At 40.4% G+C, this 19,049-nt stretch overlaps 1 protein-coding gene and 1 non-coding gene across 5 annotated transcripts in view; both read right to left on the minus strand.

Moving 5' to 3' along the window:
• Nucleotides 1-19,049, minus strand: part of SPIRE1 (spire type actin nucleation factor 1) — a 224,313-nt gene that overhangs the window by 83,661 nt on the left and 121,603 nt on the right. The window lies entirely within an intron of this gene.
• LOC135276159 (small nucleolar RNA U13) lies at nt 16,767-16,868 on the minus strand. The gene has a single exon (XR_010343722.1). It is a non-coding gene; the product is annotated as a small nucleolar RNA U13 (small nucleolar RNA).

Consider the following 19,049-nt stretch of genomic DNA (forward strand, 5'->3'; position numbering starts at 1 on the left):
GGCTCTGAGATTCATGGCGCTTTTTTGCCCGGGAATCTCCTGGCCTGGCTCCCCGTTTCAGCTCCCCTTGCTGGCTAAGAGGGGACACAGTCTTGCTCACTCTGCACTGGGAACTGCTGCACCAGGGCGCAGTCCAAACAGCTGCGCTGGCCAAAACAGCCACGCTGGCGACCCGTGGGGCTCCTGCGCCTGTGAATCTCCTGATCTGCAGTAAAAATCCATCTGGAAATGCGGCGTCCACTCACCCTCTGCGCTTTCACTCGGACCTGTAATCCAGAGCTCCTCCTAATCGGCCATCTTGGATCTCACAAGTCTCATTTTAAATCAAAAGCTGGACATGATTAAGTTTGGTGAGGAAGGATGTCAAAAGCAGAGACAGGCTGAAAAACAAGCTCCTTGCACAAAACAGCCAAGTTGTGAATGCAAAGGAAAAGCTCTTAAAGGAAATTAAAAGTGCTACTCCAGTGAACATAAATGATAAGAAGGCAAAACAGCCTTAATTCCTGATACAAAGTTGTAGTGGTCTGGAAAGAAGATCAAATCAGCCATAACATTCCCTTAAACCAAAACTTAATCCTGAGCAGGGCCCAAAGTCTTCAATTCTATGAAGGCTGAGAAACTGAAGAAGCTGCAGGAGAAAAGTTTGAAGCTAGCAGAGATAGGTTCATGAGGTTTAAGAAAAAAGGTTGTCACCATTTAATAAAACCCCAAGGTGAAGCAGCAAGTGCTGGATGTAGAAGTTCCAGTAAGTTATCCAGAAAATATGGCTCAATGATGAAAGTGGCCACAGTTAACAATATATTTTTAATGTAGATGAAATAGTTTAATATTGGAAGAAGATGTCATCTAGGACTTTCATAGCTAGAGAGAAATCAATGTTTGGCTTCAAAGAACAGGGTGACTCTCTTGTTAGGGGCCAATGCAGACGATGACTTTAAGTTGAAGTCAATGCTAATTTACCATTTTGAAAATTTTCAGGCCCTTAAGAATTGTTAAGACTGGAGGACAGCACATCTGTTTACAGCAAAAAAGATTCTTTTCAAAATATTGCTGCTCATTGACAATGCATTTGGTCACCCAAAAGCTCTGATGGAAATGTACAAGATTAATGTTCTTTTCATGCCTGTTAATACAACATCTATTGCACAGCCCATGGATCAAGGAGTAATTTTTACTTGCAAGTCTTATTTAAGAATCACATTTTGTAAGGCTATAGCTGCCATAGACAGTGATTCCTCTGATGGGTCTGGGCAAAGCACATTAAAAAATCTTCTGGAAAGAATTCACCGTTCTAGATGCCATTAAGAACACTGGTCATTCATGGAAGGAGGTCAAAATGCACCATCGACAGGAGTTTGGAAGAAGTTGATTCCAACCCTCATGGATGACTTTGAGGGGCTCAAGACTTCAGTGGAGGAAGTAACTGCTGATAGGATGGAAACAGCAAGAGAACTAGAATTAGAAGTGGAACCTGAAAATGTGCCTGAATTACTGCAATCTCATGAGAAAACTTAACCTAATGAGAAGTTATTTCTTATGGATGATCAAGGAAAGTACTAACATGGAATCGATTCCTGATAACAATGCTGTGCACATTGTTGACATGAGAACAGAAGATTTCAAAAATTATATAAACCTCGTTGATAAAGCAGAAGCAGGGTTTGAGAAGATTGACTCCAATTTTGAAAGAAGTTCTACTGTGGGTAATGTGCTATCAAACAGCATTGCATGCTACAAGGAAATCTTTTGTGAAAGATACAGGTGATGCAGCAAACTTCCCTGTCTGACTTCAGAAAGGGCCAAAGCCACCCTAACTTTAGCAGCCACCACCTTGATCAGTCAGTAGCCATCAGCACTGGGTCAAGACAGTTCACCAGCAAAAAGGGTTACAACTCACCGATGGCTTAGAGAATTGCTAGCATTTTGTAGCAATAAAGCATTTCTTTCTCCCTCCCTCCCTCCCCCTCCCCCCGCTTTTCTTTCTTTCTTTCCTTCTTTTTTTTTTTTTTTGACATGGTCTCACTCAGTTGCCCAGGCTGGAGTGCAGTGGCACAATCACAGCTCATGGCAGCCTTGACCTCCTAGGCTCAAGCAATCCTGCTATCTCAGCTTCCTGAGCAACTGGGGCTACAGGCATAAGCCATCATGTCAGGCTAATTTTTTTTAAAAAATATTTTTTGTAGAGATCTCACTATGTTGCCCAATCTAGTCTCAAACTCTTAGGAATAAAGTATTTTTTGATTAAAATATGTATTTTTTAGATGTTATGCTATCACACACTTAATAGACTATGATATATGTAAAGATAATTAATTTTGTAATGCATTGGGAAACCAAAACATTTGTGTGATTTGCTTTATTGCAATATTTGTTTTATTGCAGTGGTCTAGAACCCAACGCGCAGTATCTCCAAGGTATGTCTATAAATCACTTAACAAAGTTTCTCTATATGTACTGGATTATATAGTGTAAAATATACTCATATAATAGTTTGAAAAATTCATAAGCCATGCTTATTTCTAATTCATTGTTTTACCCCATAATTGTAATGACTAGTCAAATATTAGCAGTAAAAGATAAACTGGCTCTAATCTGGGCATCTATAAATCATCCTCCTATCCTAGGATTTCATTAAATTTGGGGTAAGATTTAACCATTCAGAAGAATTTGGCTGATGAGGCTTAAAAAAAAATCCTGGCCAGGTGCAGTGGCTCACGCCTGTAATCCCAGCACTTTGAGAGGCTGAGGCAGGCAGATCACAAAGACAGGAGTTCAAGACCAGCCTGGCCAACATGGTGAAACCCTGTCTCTACTAAAAATACAAAAATTAGCTGGGCATGGTGGCACATGCCTGTAATACCAGTTACTGAGGAGGCTGAGGCAGGAGAATTGCTTGAATGGAGACCTGAAAGATGGAGGTTGCAGTGAGCCAAGATCACACCACTGCACTCCAGCCTGGGCTACAGAGTGAGACTACGCCTCAAGAAAAATAAAGAATTCCATGTAAGTGAGAACCATTTAAACATTTAGAAAATCACAACACTGGCAAAATGCTACTTTTAAACAGCATAGTTATTTATACTAATAGAGGGAAAAATGTTTTCTTCTCTCTAACAAAACGTTAGAAATATCCTGGGAAATGGATGAAAGATGGCCGAATAGGAATAGCTCTCAAGTGCAGTTCCCAGCAAGAACAACGCAGAGGGTGAGAGATCACTGCACTTCCAAACGAGTTATTACTGCCCACAGACCAGGAGATTCCTGGGCTGAAAAGCACCACCAGTTTCTAGCATGGTTGTTTCAGCCTGTTCAGCAGGTCTCAGCACAAAAACTCACACAAATCTGGGCACTGTTTCAACTGGCGCCTGGAACACCTGGGAGACAGAGCCGCCCATTCAACTGGAAAAAAGGGGGCTGAAACAGGGAGCCAGGTGACCTGGCTAGGCGGGTCCGACCCCGACAAAGACCAGCAATCTGAAACTCTCTGGATTGAGAGTTTCACAGCAAGTGCAGCTCAACCTGAGATGGTCCAGTTCTGTGTGGGAAAGGGCGTCTGACATTACCAAGGCAGTCCACCATTACTGAGGCAGTCCGCCATTACCGAGGCAGTTCTAACTATACCTCTATAAACAAAACCACAAGGAAGTTCACACAGCAGCTAGGCAGAGCCCATGGCAGTTCAGCAATGCCTCTGCTGGCAGACTGTGACTAGGCTACCTCCTAGCTGGGCAGGGCATCTCTAAAAAAGGCAGCATCACATCAGAAACTTATCGACAAAGTACCACCTTCCCAGGACACAGCACCTGGGAAAAAAGGCAGTTATGAATTATGCTGCAGCAGACTTAAATGTACCTGTCCAGCAGCTCTGAATGAAACAATGGAGCTCACAGCTCAGCACTTAAGCTCCTATAAGGGTCAGACTGTCCCGTCAAGCAGATCCCTGACCCCCATATATCCAAAGAGATACCTCATAAAGGAGAGCTCAGGATGACATCTGGCAGGTATCCTGCCAGAAGAAACTGGCAGAAACCCTTACTGTTCTGTAGCCGCTGCAGGTGAGCCCCAGGCAAGCAGGGTCTGGAGTGGACCTAGCAGGCTTACAGCAGAGGGGCCTAACTGTTAGAAAGAAAACTAACAAACAGAAAGAAATAACGTCATCATCAACAAAAAGGATGTCCACTAAGAGACCTCATCCCGAAAGTCACCAACCTCAAAGACCACAGGTAGATAAATCTACAAAGATGGGAAGAACAAGCACAAGATGAAAACACCAAAAACCAGAACGCCTCTCCTCCTCCAAGGGATCACAACTCCTCACCTGCAAGAGAACAAAGCTGGATCGAGAATGAGTCTAATGAATTGACAGAAACAGGCTTCATAAGGTGGGTAATAACAAACTTCTTGGCCGGGCAAGGTGGCTCAAGCCTGTAATCCCAGCACTTTGGGAGGCCGAAGCAGGTGGATCATGAGGTCAAGAGATCGAGACCATCCTGGTCAACATGGTGAAACTCTGTCTCTACTAAAAATACAAAAAATTAGCTGGGCATGGTGGTGTATGCCTGTAATCCCAGCTACTCCGGAGGCTGAGGCAGGAGAATTGCCTGAACCCAGGAGGCGGAGGTTGCGATGAGCTGAGATCGCGCCATTGCACTCCAGCCTGGGTAACAAGAGCGAAACTCCGTCTCAAAAAAAAAAAAAAAAAAAAAAAACTTCTCTGAGCTAAAAGAACATGTTCTAACCCAATTCAAAGAAACTAAGAATCTTGAAAAAAGGTTTGACAAAATGCTAACAAGAGTAAACAGCTTAAAGAGGAATATAAATGACCTGATGGAGCTGAAAAACACAACACGAGAACTTGATGAAGCATACGCAAGTTTCAATAGCCAAATTGACCAAGCAGAAGAAAAGATATCAGAGATTGAAGATCAACTCAATGAACTAAAACAAGAAGGCAAGATTAGAGAAAGAAGAGTGAAAATAAATGAACAAAGCCTCCAAGAAATATGGGATTATGTGAAAAGACCTAAATCTGTTTGATAGGTGTACCTGAATGTGACAGAGAGAATGAATCCAAGCTGGAAAATACTCTTCAGGATATTATCCAGGAGAACTTCCCCCACCTAGCAAGGCAGGCCAATATTCAAGTCCAGGAAATACAGAGAACACCACAAAGATATTCCTCTAGAAGAGCAACCCCAAGGCACATAATCATCAGGTTCACCAGGGTTGAAATGAAGGAAAAAATGCTAAGGGCAGCCAGAGAGAAAGGTCGGGTTACCCACAAAAGGAAGCCCATCAGACTCACAGCTGATCTCTAAGCAGAAACCCTACAAGCCAGAAGAGAGTAGGGGCCAATATTCAACATCCTTAAAGAGAAGAACTTTCAACCCACAATTTCATATCCAGCCAAACTAAGCTTCATAAGCGAAGGAGAAAGAAAATTCTTTACGGACAAGCAATTGCTGAGAGATTTTGTCACCACCAGGCCTGCCTTACAAGAGCTCCTGAAAGAAGCACTAAACACAGAAAGGAACAACCAGTACCAGCCACTCCAAAAACGTACCAAATGGTAAAGAGCATTGATATAGTGAAGAAACTACATCAACTAATGGGCAAAACAACCAGCTAGCCTCAAAATGGCAGGAACAAATTCACACATAACAATATTAACCTTAAATGTAAATGGGCTAAATGCCCCAATCAAAAGACACAGACTGGCAAATAGGGTAAAAAGTCAAAACCCATCGGTGTGCTGTATCCAGGAAACCCATCTCACATGCAAGGACACACATAGGCTCAAAATAAAGGGATGGAGGAAGATTTACCAAGCAAATGGAGAGCAAGAAAAAGCAGAAGTTGCAATTCTAGTCTCTGATAAAATAGACTTGAAACCAACAAAGATCAAAAGAGACAAAGAAGGACATTACATAATGGTAAAAGGATCAATGCAACAAGAAGAGCTAATCACCCTAAATATACACGCACCCAATGCAGGAGCACCCAGATACATAAAGCAAGGTCTTAACGACCTACAAAGAGACTTGGACTCCCACACAATAATAGTGCGAGATTTTAACACTCCACTGTCAATAATAGACAGATCAATGAGACAGAAAATTAACAAGGATACCTAGGACTTGAACATAGATCTAGACCAAGCAAACCTAACAGACATCTACAGAACTCTCCACCCCAAATCCACAGAATATACATTCTTCTCAGCACCACATCACACCTACTCTAAAACTGACCACATAATTGAAATCACTCCTCAGCAAATGCAAAAGAACAGAAATCATAACAAACAGTCTCTCAGACCACAGTGTAATCAAATTAGAACTCAGGATTAAGAAGCTAACTCAGAACCACACAACTTCATGGAAACTGAACAACTGGCTCTTGAATCTCGACTGGATAAACAATGAAATGAAGGCAGAAAGAAAGATGTTCTTCGAAACCAATGAGAACAAAGACTCAAAGTACCAGAATCTCTGGGACACATTGAAAGCAGTGTCTAGAGGAAAATTTATAGCAATAAATGCCCACATGAGAAGCAAGGAAAGATCAAAATCGACACCCTATCATCAAAATTGAAAGAGTTTGAGGAACAAGATCAAAAACACTCAGAAGCCAGCAGAAGACAAGAAATAACTAAGATCAGAGCAGAACTGAAGGAGATAGAGACACAAAAAACCCTTCAAAAAAAATCAATAAATCCAGGAGCTGGTTTCATGGAAAGATTAACAAAACAGACAGACTGCTAGCCAGATTAACAAAAAAGAAAAGAGAGAAGAATCAAATAGATGCAATAAAAAACGATAAAGGGGATATCACCACAGATTCCACAGAAATACAAACCATCATCAAAGATTAGTACAAACAACTCTATGCACATAAACCAGTAAACCTAGAAGAAATGGAAAAATTCCTGGACACTTGCATCCTCCCAAGCCTAAACCAGGATGAAGTCGAAACCCTGAATAGACCAATAACAAGGATTGAGTTGAAGCAGCAATTAATAGCCTATCAACCAAAAAAAGCCCAGGTCCAGATGGGTTCACAGCCAAATTCTACCAGACATACAAAGAGGAGCTGGTACCACTCCTTCTGAAACTATTCCAAACAATCCAAAAAGAGGGAATCCTTCCCAAATCATTTTATGAGATCAACATCATCCTGAAACCAAAACCCAGCAGAGACTCAACAAAAAAATAAAACCTCAGGCCACTATCCATGATGAACATAGATGCAAAAATCTTCAATAAAATACTGGCAAACCGATTTCAAAAGCACATGACAAAGCTTATCCATTACACTCAAGTAGGCTTCATCCTGGGGATGCAAGGCTGGTTCAAATATGCAAGTCTATAAACGTAATCCACCACATAAACAGAACCAAAGACAAAAACCACATGATTATCTCAATACATGCAGAGAAGGCCTCTGACAAAATTCAACAGCCCTTTATGCTAAAAACTCTGCATAAACTAGGTATCGAAGGAATGTATCTAAAAATAATAAAAGCTGTTTATGACAAACCCACAGCCAATATCATACTGAATGGGCAAAAACTAGAAGCATTCCCTTTGAAATCTGGCACTAGACAAGGATGCCCTCTCTTACCACTCCTATTCAATACAGTATTGGAAGTTCTAGCCAGAGCAATCAGGCAAGAAAAAGAAATAAAGGATATTCAATTAGGAAAGGAGGAAGTCAAATGATCTCTATTTGCAGATGACATGATTGTATATTTAGAAGACCCCATCATGTTAGCCCAAAATCTCCTTAAACTGATAAGCAACTTCAGCAAAGTCTCAGGATACAAAATCAATGTGTAAAAACCATACGCATTCCTATACAGCAATAACAGACTTAAAGAGAGGCAAATCAAGAACAAACTGCCATTTACGATTGCTATAAAGAGAATAAAATATTTCAGAATACAACTAACAAGGGATGTAAAGGACCTCTTCAAGGAGAACTACAAACCACTGCTCAAGGAAATCAGAGAGAATACAAACAGATGGAAAAACATTCCATGCTCATAATTAGGAAGAATCATTATTGTAAAAATGGCCATACTGCCCAAAGTAATTTACAGATTGATTCAACGCTATCCCCATCAAGCTACCTATGACCCTTTTCACAGAACTGGAATAAAACACCTTAAAGTTCATATGGAACCAACAGAGAATCCACATAGCCATGCCAATTCTAAGCAAAAAGAACAAAGCTAGAGGCATCATGCTACCTGACTTCAAACTATACTACAGGGCTACAGTAATCAAAACAGCATGGTACTGCTACCAAAACAGAGATATAGACCAATGGAACAGAACAGAGGCATCAGAGGCAACGCCACATATCTACAACCATCTGATTTTTGACAAACCTGACAAAAACAAGCAATAGGGAAAGGATTCCCTGTTTAATAAATGGTGTTGGGAAAACTGGCTAGTCATGTGCAGAAAGCAGAAACTGGACCCCTTTCTGACACCTTACACTAAAATTAACTCCAGAGGGATTAAAGACTTAAACATAAGATCTAACACCACAAAAACCCTAGAAGAAAACCTAGGCAAAACCATTCAGGACATAGGCACAGGCAAGAACTTCACGACCAAATACCAAAAGCATTGGCAACAAAAGCCAAAATAGACAAATGAGATCTAATTAAAGTCCAGAGCTTCTGCACAGCAAAAGAAACAATCATTAGAATGAACCGGCAACCAACAGAATAAAAAAAATTTTTGCAATCTACCCATCTGACAAAGGATTTATATACAGAATCTACAAAGAACTGAAGCAGATTTACAAGAAAAAAACAAACCCATTTAAAAGTGGGCGAAGGATAGGAACAGACACTTTACAAAAGAAGACATTTATGAGGCCAACAAACATATGAAAAAATGCTCATCACCACTGGTCATTAGAGAAATGCAAATCAAAACCACATTGAGATACCATCTCACGCCAGTTAGAATGGCGATCTTTAAAAAAGCTGGAGACAACAGATGCTGGAGAGGATGTGGAGAAATAGGAATAGTTTTACACTGTTGGTGGGAGTGTAAATTAGTTCAACTGTTGTAGAAGACAGTGTGGTGATTCCTCAAGGACCTAGAAATAGAAATTCCATTTGACCCAGCAATCCCATTACTGGGTATATATCCAAAGGATTATAAATTGTTCTGTTATAAAGACATATGCACATGTACATTCACTGTAGCACTGTTTACAATAGCAAAGACTTTGGACCATCCTAAATGCCCATCCATGATAGACTGGACAGGGAAAATGTGGCACATATACACCATGGAATACTATGCAGCCATAAAAAATGATGAGTTCATGTCCTTTGTAGGGACATGGATGAACTTAGAAACCATCATTCTCAGCAAACTGACACAAGAACAGAAAATCGAACACTGCATGTTCTCACTTATAATCGGGTGTTGAACAATAAGAACACATGGACACAGGGAGGGGAGCATCACACACTGAGGTCTGTTGGGTGGAACTAGGGGAGGGACAGTGGAGAGTAGGGAGTTGGGGAGGGATAACAGGGGGAGAAATGCCAGATAAAGGTGATGGAGATGGAGGCAGCAAACCACATTGCTATGTATGTACCTATGTAATCATCCTGCATGTTATTCACATGTAGCCCAGAACCTAAAGTGCAATAAAATATATATACTAAAAAAAAAATTACACACACACACACACACACACACACACACACACACACACACACAAAACAAGGGATAAAAGCATTACAGCAGTCTAGGGTCAGAATACTGAAGATACACACACACATGCAGATGTATCTGATGCCTGCAGAAAGCCATTCAGAGCATGGGTAGTCACAAAACTATAGACTCTTCTGGTGCACCTTCCCATCAGATTGTTGTATAGTATCCCTGCATAGTACCTTCTGAGGCAATTGTCCCAGTGTTTGAAAAGCCACCTCTCCCCTAGCCCTTCTACCATGCTTGCTCTTGTCTCCTGGCCTTCATGTGTGCTGTTTACTATGCCTGGAACACGTTCCATCCATCATTTTGCCTTAGCATTTGGGTCTCAGCTTCGAATTTACTTTTGGGAAGCTGTACATGGTCCCCTTGGTTGCTTCCACAGCACCCTGCACCCCCTGGCCACGGCCCTTCTCATGGGGTGCTGGATGACCTGCTCCTAAACTGTCCTCCCTACTTTCTTGAGTTCTGTGAAGGCAGAGAATCACGTTCATCTCATTCACCATCTTACTGACTGTAGAAAGCAATAAGAGTAGCACTTAACACATGGCTTATGTGAGGATTCAATGAATATTAATGCACATAAATTCTTTTTTTTTTTTTTTTTTTTGGGAGACAGAGTTTCGCTCTTGTTACCCAGGCTGGAGTGCAATGGCACAATCTTGGCTCACCGCAACCTCCGCCTCCTGGGTTCAGGCAATTCTCCTGCCTCAGCCTCCTGAGTAGCTGGGATTACAGGCACGCGCCACCATGCCCAGCTAATTTTTTGTATTTTTAATAGAGACGGGGTTTCATCATGTTGACCAGGATGGTCTCGATCTCTTGACCTCGTGATCCACCCGCCTCGGCCTCCCAAAGTGCTGGGATTACAGGCGTGAGCCACCGCACCCGGCTGCACATAAATTCTTAGAGCAGCATTTAGCATAGAATAAGTATGGAATAAATGTTAGCAGTATTAATCATGGTACCACCCATCATATGGAAGACATTTTACATACTTATTGCATAAATAAAATGATTCTGCTCACTGATCCTAGTTCCTCTGACAGCTAGCGTCTCTTCATTCACTAGGCTTTGTGATGTCTCCGTATGGTTATTATGTTCTGTCAAGTCTTCATCAAAATCCCAAGTTCCTCCACTGTTTCTCCTACATTAAGGTTTAGAGACACCTCCTTAACATCCTGACCTCCTATCTGAAGATCAACTTTTATTGTCTATTATTTGTACAAAGTTAAAAATTAGGTCTAATTTTAAGAACTTCAATCATCATAGGCAGCAACTTTATTAAGGTTTGTTGAACAGTCCTTCAGTTTTTCTACCTACACTATTAAGTCGGGAAGTGAAGGATAATACTACCAAATTCACAAGAACATCACAAGGATTAAAGTACTAACATATGCAAAGGATGAGATATGTAGGGGTTATAACGATAGGCCTTTCAGCAAACATGATGTAGGTTGTCTGGGCTTAGCCACCTCTCCCCCAGTTCTCTGCAGAAGGCTTTGGATCTTTCTTCCTCCAAGTATATAAATTATCTAAGAGCAGAAATCTTTTAAAAGTTAATGAAAATAAAGCAGTATTCAATTTCAACTCCCAGCCCTCAGGTTCCCATTTTGGAGAGCAGGATGAATATGAAGAGACAGCTGTGTGTCCAGGAGGCCTAGGTGTGCATCAGCTGTGCACCATTTCTGTGCCAGTCCTGGCTCCTGGTAACTCCATAATCAGCATCTTAAGGCTGATTCTATTCTCCTCTATTTCTTCTTGAATAAAAATATGTTAAGGGCTTAGGAGATTCCAACTGTAATATTTATTAGGATAAAAAAAACTTAATCTTGGCCGGGTGTGATGGCTCACACCTATAATCCCAGCACTTTGGGAGGCCGAGGCGGGCAGATCACCTTAGGTCAGGAGTTTGAGACCAGCCTGACCAACATGGGGAAACTCTGTCTCTATTAAAAGTACACAATTAGCGGGGCGTGGTGGCACATGCCTGTATCCCAGCTACTGAGGAGGCTGAGGCAGGAGAATCCCTTGAACCCGGGAGGCAGAGTTTGCAGTCAGTTGCAACTGCGCCTTTGCACTCAAGCCTGGGCAACAAACGCAAAACTCCGTCTCAGAACAAACAAACAGAACCCTTAATTTCACTGATGGTGGCCCTAGTGTTACCCTAGGAGTAGCAAAGGAAACATATCTAAAAAGACTACAAGATATTGTCTTACGTCCCTAAATCTACAACAGGACTAACAGTATATAAACATGGTCCTTGCCCTTAAGAAGTTCACAGTCTAGTGGGAGACATAAATAAATAGTAATTACAACACAGTGTCACTGCTGTAAGTGACAGAAAGACTCCAGAGTGGAGTGCTCATTGAATGAACATAGAGAAAAAAGAATGACTTCGATCAGAAAAAGTGTTTCAGAATAGTAGACATTTGAGTTAGGTCTTAAGGAGAAGTAGGCATTTTCTAAGTAGCGAAGAGGGGAAAGGGACATTTCAGGTAGGTGCAGAGGCCCTGGACATTCAGGAATGAAGCAAGTGTAGGCAGAACCAGCACACATGGGGTGGGGGTGGATGGTGAACAAAGAGCCTGGAGAGGTCAGAACTGGGCCAGATTGCATGTCATGCTAAAAGGTTTAAACTTTTCACCTACAAGTATCAAGGAGTCATAAAAAGGGAAATAACATTAGAGGGTTTGTCATGACCCAGGCAAGAGATGTCAAACCACTGTGTGAGGCAAGGTAAGGTAGACACAGTGAGAACACGGAGGCTCTGTATTCTGGAGATAATGGAAGAGCATCAGGGGATCAAGATGCAAAACAGATGGTAAGAAACCAGACCTACAATAGCTGAACTACAGATTCTTTAATTCATTTAACAGTGAACAAATATCTATGAAGTCCCCATTATACTGAGATATAACAACGAATTAGAGAGAAAAGGTCTCTGCCCTCAATGAAATTATATTCTAGTGGCAGACATCAATGAAAAAGAGACCAACAAAACAATTACAGACTGTGATGGCAGCTAAAAAGGAGATAATAGGGGAATACGATTAAAACAAAAAAGGCAGTGTGTGCTAAATATATAAAGGTGTCTGCGTGGCCTGAGGAGATGTCCTTTCATTTCAGCTGACGTATGAAGGATGTGAGTGAAAAACCATACTTGAAAGGGTCAACGAAGACAAAATTTTAAAGAGGCATTTAAGATGTCAAGAAACTAAGCACTGCAGATACAGTCACACTTGAGAAGAGTGCCAAGATCACTATAATCAGATAATCAGAAATGACAACCCACACCTGTAGAGCCTACTGCTGAAGAAATCCAAGATGGCTTAACTATATTAGACATCTTATATCTCAAAGATCAAAATGTTTGAAATATTCTGCCTTAGTTTGGGTGATGTTTATGTGTATGAAATACAAGAAAATGCAAGAGGAGAGAAAATTTTCATCACTTCAAGTGCATAATCTAGAAAGCAGAAATTAGGACATTAAAAACCTATTTTACATACCTTATAAAGTTCTTGCTGCAATATCATGAACACATGCTATACAACGTGCAATTATTTTCACTGTTCATTCATTGATAACTAATGTTACTGTATTAGGAATTTATTCTGTACGGGGATTTTCTGTCAGTAGACTGTGAAAATAATTTTATTTCTAGCCTATGCTGAATCAGTATAGTAGTAATATCAGTATTGACTGTTATAACTAGCTTACCAATTTAAAAAAGTTAAATCTGTGTTTTTAAAAGGCCTAGAGCATCCTCAATTTTGATTAATTTATCTACAACACTGAACTGCTTTCCTGTAAAATCCATATCAAATTTAAGACATAAAATAGTATACAATAATTTCATAGCAAATTTTACCAGGCATGCACTTATTTATCTGTATACACTTTGCCTACACAGTAAGACTAATAACAAAAATAAGGGAGAGCTTGTTGAATAAATAGAACAAAAGAGTTAGTCACACAAATTGTATTTTCTGCATAAAATTTTAGGACTAGAATGAAGCTCAACATGTCTAATTGCCCCCTCCCCCATTTTTATGTTTTAAGAGACAGGGTCTCACTCTATTGCGAAGGCTAGAGCACAGTGGTGAGAATCATTGCTCACCGTAGCCTTAAACTCCTGGGCTCAAAAGATCTTCCTGTCTCCGCCTCCCAAGCAGCTAGGATTCCAGGATTCTAGGATCTTGCTATGCTGCTCAGGCTGGTAAACTCCTGGCCTCGGCCTCTCAAAGTGCTGGGATTAGAGAAGTAAGCCACTGAGTCCAGGCCTTCCTCCCCATTTTTAAAGATGAGTAAACAGAAGTCTTGCAAATGCTATTTGATTTTAAGAAGTTACATGAATAATGAATGGTATAATTCACCAATAAAAAGGGCTTTTACAAAAGATCAGTGTTAATATATTTCAAATTATGAAATAAATGAAAAAATGAGTTATTTGCTCTAAAGAAAGCTTTCCAAAAATTATTTTAAACTAGTGTACTTCTATGATACATCAAGTTTCTTCTACTATAATATCATTAAATCCCTACTATGAAACAATGTATTACTGGAGAATTTGACAAGCATACTGCACATTTTCAACATGGAGGCAATGATGGTTAGAGTATGCTAGGAATGTATCAGAGAAAAATCAACTGACTTTCCAGTCTTAAAACTATTTTATCTCAGTCTTTGACACTTCTATGTTCCTCTATCTTTTCCCACTTCACATTTCCCTCATTATTTTTTTTATAGAGGGGGTCTTGCCTAGTTGGCCAGGCTAGTATTGAACTCCTGGCTTCAAGCAATCCTCCTGCCTTGGGATCTCAGAGTGCTGTAATTAGCCGAAGTGGCGGCACATGAGCCACTGTGCCTGGCCTCCCTCTTATTTCATACCTGAACTTAACATGGTACCCCCAATCCCATTTGTGTGCATATGCAGGACCATCATCCCCTAACACCAACACATGCATGCCCACACATTCTTTCATGAACCCTCTTCTCCCCAAAGCCAAATATTAGTCTCACTGACTCACATATTTTCTCCAAGACTGCTCAGAAAACTATATCAAAGTATCTACTTCCATTTTCTTCAGAACTCTCTTTACTTTCATCTAACAGTGCATTTCATGTGACACTCTTAGAGGAAAACAGCAATAACTTCTATGTAGTGGAACACCTTTGCTGGACCGAAGGGTGTGATAAGGATGGAAACGCTGTTATCAGCAGCACTGAGAACTGCCTCAGTTTACTGATTTGAAAGAGTCACAGGATTCTTACAAGAATTAAATGGAGTAAGGGAGAGAAAACATTTTATAAAGTAGCTGTATGAATATAACATAAGAAAGTAGTAGGGGTTAAAGTTTTAGGTAATGATAAAAAATTTTATTTAACAATAACAAAACTGGAGACTAATGATAAAAAAAATTATCTGAACCACAATAGATTAAAGGATGCTACCATTAATATAATTTCATTTTCTCCAATAAAAAATTTTACCTTTGAAACTGCCCCCTCTGCACAGCACAGGCTCACCAGCTACCCCTGCAGTATGGCTCTGGAATATGGTAGTGTCACTGGGAGCCGGGCAGGGTGGCTCTTCTTTCATACAACCTGATGCACTCGATGGATTGCTTAGACAGTCCCTCCAGCTATCCTTAACTTAGAAGGATATCAAATTGCTTGGGAGACACAGTAATGTGTATCTACTTTCAAGGATATCACATTGCTTAAGAGACAAAGTAACAGCAGGCCTACCCAAAGAATAACCTTAGTTTAAGGGGAAAATCATCACATCACGAAAGAGATTAGAATGTAAACAAATTTGGTTTCTAAATAAACAGATGATGAACCAGGCACTGTGCTTTATAAAGTAGCTAAGTTCAGTAAATGCATTCAACACTTTACAGAACAAGTATAACATTGGAAAACAGATGATAAATTTTGTATTTTAATAAATTGCCTATTTGGCATGTAAGAAATTTAATATAATTAAAGTACTTTTGGAATATCAAATCAGACACATTATCAGCAACTGAGCTCAAATGTTCTGACACTACGATTCCATGCCAATTTATGTGCATTCATGCACACACACAGACACAGATACGAGGTAGTTTGAAAAATTGTTGATAACCCAATTTTTAATTTTGTTGAATCAGAGAATATCATTTCAAAAGTTCCACTTGGTACACACTAACTCATACGTGTAAAGAGTGATTCTTAAAATATATTAAGTATTTTGAATCTTCAGAATAAAATCAAATTAACAAATAGTATTAGTGTGAAAAAAGTATTTTTGAGAAAAGGTTAAGATCACTAACATACATACATAAAGAAAGCCTTATACATTGCAGAGGAAAAAGAAACTTATTTGGACTCTGTAAGACTTCATTCCTGAAACCTTGATGTTGGATAGGCAATTTATGGGCTTTCTTTGTCTAGAAAATCACTCAAGATGACAGAAGTGATGACAGGAGCATCAAAGGAAGAAGAGTGTTTCAATAAGGATGAAAGTTGATTACTGGCAGGCAGCAGAGGAGAGACAGAATATTAGCAAACCCACCCCAATCCAGACATGGAGATGTAGAGGAGAGACCAGCTTCCCACAGGAGGGAAGCAAGAGAAAGCACTACCCTTAGGGGAACAAGGGTTGTGAGAAGAGCCTGAGGGAACTCTTTTCAAAATGGATTGTAGTTTCCAGAGAAGACTGGGAATGGTTGAGAGGGAGATCAACAGAGTAGAGGGAGATGTGAAAACAGGATGGAACTAATGCCTATAAAGACCTAGCCTTGGGGTGGTGAGGGTGAGAGATGTGGCTGGACCTACAAACAGTTGTGAGCGCCCAACCTTGGTCAACCTGCCCAGTTTCTGTAGGCACTGCAACACAGCAGTTTTACTCCACCTGTCTGTCAGCTTTTTATTTAGATAAACTTTAATTATGTTTGAATCTCTTTTTGAAAGTTTGCATATCTGGCAATGCAAAATTTTAATCAAGAGCAAAAACAAATTTATTTTTTTTTATATCAGATGAGTAACGTGCTGACATAACAAGGTTTAGAAAAAGGAACATTTCATACACAAGTATGAATATCCAATCATCACGCTTAGGAACTGTGAAAGGATCAAGAGCAAAAATTTTTTAAATGCTCATTGCAGGGTAGGGTAGTAAAAATATGAATGCTTCTCTATTTAAGCTCACAAATAGTTTCTAAGAATGCCAGTATTAGAAGGACTTTAAGAGCTCATTTAATTTTCTCTATTAACTCCACAAGACTGTACATGTACACCCTAAAAATAATGCTCTGGGGAAGACAATCCATCTTAACAAGCTGGGAAAGGTAATGACAGCCTTAAAAAGTAATCTTTTCTACTATCTGAGAAAACTTAGTTGAGGACGTGCCTTTGGGTGTTCACTTTGAAGCTTTTACTTTTTCTTTTTTTTTTTTTGAGACAGAGTTTCGCTCGTTACCCAGGCTGGAGTGCAATGGCACGATCTCGGCTCACGGCAACCTCCACCTCCCGGGTTAAGGCAATTCTCCTGCCTCAGCCTCCTGAGTAGCTGGGATTACAGGCACACGCCACCATGCCCAGTTAATTTTTTGTATTTTTAGTAGAGACGGAGTTTCACCATGTTGACCAGGATGGTCTCGATCTCTTGACCTCGTGATCCACCCGCCTCGGCCTCCCAAAGTGCTGGGATTACAGGCGTGAGCCACCGCTCCCGGTCTGAAGCTTTTAATCAGATCCCACTTCCTCTGGTTCTGTTTAAAGAAAATAGCTAGTCCATTATACACACACACACACACACACACACACACACACACACACACACTCACACTCTTATTTATTCTTAAAATAACACAGAATTCACCTTTTTCCACTGTTGACAACTTTCCTCCTTGATCCAATTTTGTAAAATTAAAAAGAAAAAGGCAAAGCTTTTAATTGCCCTATCATAAAAAGACAGACTACAAGCAGTACCCTGGCTAGAGCAGAGGAAGGCTGCTTAAAGCTCTTATGCACATACATACAATGAATCTATTTAAGGGTGATTTATTAAGGGTGATCTGCCTGAGACACCCATCATCTACTTACTACCAGGGCTAAGTACATCTTAATGGGCAAATAGTTTAGTTTTTTCTTTTTTGCTTATATATCCACCACGTGTTTTTCCCCAAACTGTGGGTCACGATAAGTTTTAGCTTAGTGCTTCTGATAAACCCTATATGTTATTTATAAAAGAAATGATACTGTGATAGTTAATTTTAGGTGTCAACTTGACTGAATAAAAGAATACCTAGATTTTTATTTTAGGTTGTATTTAGGTGAGTGTGTTTCCAGAGGACACTGGTGTGTGAGTCTGAGTGGACTAACTAGTGCCCTCAGTTTAAGTAGGCACCATCAATTTGGCTGGGGCCCTGTGTTGAATAAAAACAGAGGAAAGAAAATTGGCCTCTCTCTCTCCTGGTACTGGGATACACTTTTCTTCTCCTAGTCTTGGTCTTTGGACTTGGACTGAGCTGTGCTGCTGGAATACCAGGGTGTCCAGCTTGCAGACAACCCGTCATGGGACTTCTCAGCTTCCATAATCGCACAAGCCAATTCCCCTAATAAATCCCTTCTCATGTATCTTGAACTCCTGGCCTCAAGCGATCCTCCTGTCTGAGCCTCCCAAGTAGCTGGGATTACAGGCATGAGCCTGCACCTGCTCCTTTTCATATGCCTACACATCTATAAAGTCCATTGGCTCTGTCTATCTGAACAACCTGACTAATATAGATATCCATTACTTATCATGTACTGACCTCTCACTTTCTGCCAGATGCTGTGTTATTTTATATAAGATCTCACTGAGTCAACATGGTGAAACCCCGTCTCTACTAAAAAAATACAAAAATTAGCTGGGCATGCTGGCATGCGCCTGTAGTCCCAGCTACTCGGGAGGCTGAGGCAGGAGAATTGCTTGAACCCAGGAGGCGGAGGTTGTGGTAAGCCAAGATCACGCCATTGCACCCCCGCCTGGGTAACAAGAGCGAAACTCCGTCTTAATTTAAAAAAAAAAAAAAAAAAAGATCTCACTGAATTTTCACTACCATCTGTGTAACACACAGTGACTCACCTTTTAAATAAACAATAAATAAAATAGTTAAATGATCAGATGTGAGTGTCACCTATTTTCTGAGTCTTTATTCCTTACTGGAAGAGGTCCTAATATGTCTCAGAATGAACAGAAGAGAAGAGCGGCAGAAAGGGGGTGGAAAGCAAGTCACATGGGAATGGACTGAACCAGTTCAGTAGTATTTA

Source organism: Aotus nancymaae, unplaced genomic scaffold (assembly GCF_030222135.1).
Source record: "Aotus nancymaae isolate 86718 unplaced genomic scaffold, 86718_ANA_hifiasm-v0.15.2.pri h1tg000020l, whole genome shotgun sequence".
Classification (NCBI taxonomy): domain Eukaryota; kingdom Metazoa; phylum Chordata; class Mammalia; order Primates; family Aotidae; genus Aotus; species Aotus nancymaae.